Here is a 3,944-nt window from a genome sequence, read left to right on the forward strand (position 1 = left end):
ATATTCATGCCATTTTTATTCTCATGCCCTGATTTGCCTCTGAGATTATCGATATCTTCAACCCTATGACCATTGTACGAATAGTCATGCTCTAGCTGTCTTTTATTTCTTTTATTTGAATTTAAATACTGCGAATGTTGTATATAATTATTATATTTACAATTATTTACACTAGCTGAATTATCTATATTTGTTTTATCTTCATAGAAATAAGAAGAATGTGCCAACGTGTTGTAATTTGAAATTCTGTCTTTTAAGTCACTCAATTTGAAAACAATATTTTTAAACGCGGTAAAATCCATATCACGGCTTGACAACATATAATAATATTTGTCAATCATGGTGGAGGCGCCGTTGGTTCTTTTAAATATTTTTTTTTACACCACCATTCATGTGGTGGAAGCACCGGTTCTTTTAAAACTATTTAATGTTCTTTATTAAAATTTTAAATTAATATAGCCTTTAATTTTTTTAGCAACAATCAATGTATTTTTTAAATTTTTATATTATCTTTTGACCAGTAAATTGAACGCTTACTTTGATGATGATTTATACCCTTATTTACGTATATTTTAATATATTTACAAATTTTTCGACTTAAGCAATATGTCCTATTACAATTATTTCTATTTTTTTAACCTCTAATAACGATTAGATATTTTTCATCGTTGAACGAAATATTCCTTTTAATATTCATTCATACATAACTTTTCTCCGTGTATTTTTGACCAAAACGACAATGCTTGTATTTTTTATGTAATTGCTAAAATCACTATTTTTTTTTCGCTGAATCATAATAAATTTCGTAAAATATTTTAATTAAAAACTTAAAAAAAATTAATTTTATTTCCAAGTATTTACTGTTTTTATAAACAATTATGGACAATTATTATATTAAAATCAAAAACAGTAAAATGGAAAATCTATTAATTCAAACATTTTTATTATTTATTTTAGTTTATTGGAATAATTACTAAAATTTAAATAATTTTTTTTGAAATATCATACGCACAAATACATAATTATCTTCTTCTATTTTCAAATATAAGTTTTAGTTACTATTTTATTTACTGCAATTGTGTTATAAAAATATCTAAACAGTGCTTACATAGACAAAATTCCTATTTGTTTGGATTTGAAAAATAATATGTATTATATTTCATGTCGAATGTAGTGGGCGATAATTATTTACCCTAATTAAAAATTCTATATTTAATGTTAATAGAAATTAAAGATTAGTAAACCTATATTCATGATGTTTTTTAATAAAACACCTGTTCTGCCTGAGTTTATACAGCCACCTAATTTTGACCCTAGATTCGACTGTCCGGTGTCTTTCATTCAAAAATATGACAGAATAACCGATAAGAATGGTTGGAGCCACGCTTTTAAAATAAAATATTTAAATTGTTACCTGGAAAATGCTGCATTAGTTTGGTTTAAGAAATATGTTAACAACAAGGATAATTTTAATAAAAATTGGCAGGATTTAAAAACCGATTTTATTAGCAGTTTGGTGGTGAAAATCCATTCCGTAAACTAAAATCTAAATTTCGTACCCGTATAAAAGGTGAAAATGAAGATATAAAATATTACTACTATGATTTATTGTCGATTGCATACGAAATTGATAATGAAGTAAATTTTGATTTTTTTAGAGAACAATTTGAAAACGGTTTACATGAATCATATAATAAATATTATTATCTTTTAGTTACAGAAAATATGGATTTTGAAAGTTTAAAAAACATAGTTCACAAATTAAATGATTTAATAGAGATATTTTTAGAGTCTCAAATGTCAGCATATTCCCGGAATTATTATTATTGTCACAATTATATTCGAAATGAAAGACAGCCAGGACGAATCAGTTCAGATTTCAGGAATGGGTGTTCAGTCAATGATTCATATAATGGCAATTTTAATAAAAAAAAATTGATAACTTAAAAGGCAGAACAAGTTTAAGAAAAACTAATAATAGTTATGGCTCATATAAAAATCATGCAAGTCATTTAAAGTATACTAAATCAACAAAATCATCAAACAATAACGAAGAGAATAATAATAGCAAAAACAATATGGCATGCAATAAAATATGGTCAACAGGACGCTCTCCCATGTGAAACTCATACTGATCAGGTGGAAAATATATTAACCATGTCAGAAGAGGATTACATTGCTAATATAGACAATTATGCCGCTGTACTCGTGGGGGATGAATTGGAATCTCCCCTGAAAGATATAAAATGTAATGAAAATGTCTTTTGTATTGTTGAAGCACATTTGCAGGTAGAGGATGCCTGGAGTGCCCTCCCTAGCCAAATAGAGAGTGTACAAAATGTCTATGAAAAACGTTCTATCAAAAAGAACATTTATAATTTTAAGCGTAAGGTTGATAGAGATAATAGAATACCTCGGACAAAATACACAGACACAAAAGGACATGATAGACTAAAGGATATGATATCCAGACAGCGTAATGCCAAGGAACCAGAAGATATTATTATCCATCCTAGTCACCCTCCTTGGGCTCATCAGTCGAGTCAACTTTTGTACTAATAGAATATAAAAATTGCAAGAATTCAAGGCACTTGAAAAAGGAAAAGTGATTAGATAGAATTTAAGAAGAACTTTGGTAGCCTGCGTTTGATTATCGACCCGAGATTGTTGTATTTAAATTGTTTAATTATCAGTGTTATTTAAAAACATATCTGGGTCGATGTCATGCAGGTAACCGATCTCTTGAGTCTATATCAAATTGGTTTACTCGAATTATATTTTATTTACTAGAATTATATTATTTGTGTTTTTTTCCAATTTGATCTAAACCCAAGTTGACATCTATTTAAGTCTTGACAATATTTTACCTCTTTCGCTATAAATTCAATATTTTCAACTTTTAATGGCATTTTCGTATCCTCTAGGACGTTTACAGACGAGATTATACTGTTTTGTACATTGACTGTCCTGACCAGTATTAAACCATATTTTTTTCGCTTATAGTATAAAAAATTTTTATTACAGAAAATACAAACATTTTTAAATATACTCGAAGTGCTTGATTTTAATGGCAAATTAACTTTTTGACGTGTTAGAATGTTGTGATTTAAATCTTCATTAGATGTACTTTCAACTGTAGTAGGTTCAGGTAACGCTTCCAAATCAGGAAGGCTATTAAATTTCTCAACGTCAGTCGTCTTAACCATTGTGAATATTCGATAACAACTTGAATGGTAACCATGAATTTCATTCGGAACATTGGGAATGTCAAAGAAATTATGTTTTAGAGATAATCTTTTACGAACTTCTAACAAAAATTTACATTTCCTAATAGTTTCATCAGTAAATAACTTAAAAGTTTTTGTTTTAGTCGGTGTTATTTTTGTATTTATATGAATTACACAAAACTTCTTTTCCAAAGAATGAGGATTTTCTGTCACTTTGTCCGTCAGTGTGGCTGAATCATTTTCTACTAAAGTATTTTGATCTTCAAAAATGCCTTGATTTAAACCTTTATGTGAAGGTCCAGCTTGCTGATTATCCTGAACCAAATTACGTTTTTTAACATAAAATTGTATTTATTTGTTATATCGGATAATTATTACTGAAATGCATAATTTTTATAAATATACCCAGAAGGGATGATAATAAATGCGCCAAAAAGAAATTTTCTTTAGGTTTTACTCTCTCAAATTTAATAAAATCATTCAAGACTATAATAAATTTATTATTAAAAACCAAAACCATTAGATCTGCAAATACCTACATTTCAAATAAGGGTTTTCTTGTTTTAAACACGTTTGGTTTAATATAGTTTTTTTTCGTTTAAACTATGATTGGCTTTTCGACAAGATTACCGAATACCCTGTATATATATTTTTCTACGACTGCTATGTAAAACGTTAATAAACGCACGCCAAAGTTAACCTGAAAGTGACGTTTTT

Source organism: Sitophilus oryzae, unplaced genomic scaffold (genome assembly GCF_002938485.1).
Source record: "Sitophilus oryzae breed Bouriz unplaced genomic scaffold, Soryzae_2.0 scaffold_1701_pilon_pilon, whole genome shotgun sequence".
Classification (NCBI taxonomy): Eukaryota; Metazoa; Arthropoda; class Insecta; order Coleoptera; family Curculionidae; genus Sitophilus; species Sitophilus oryzae.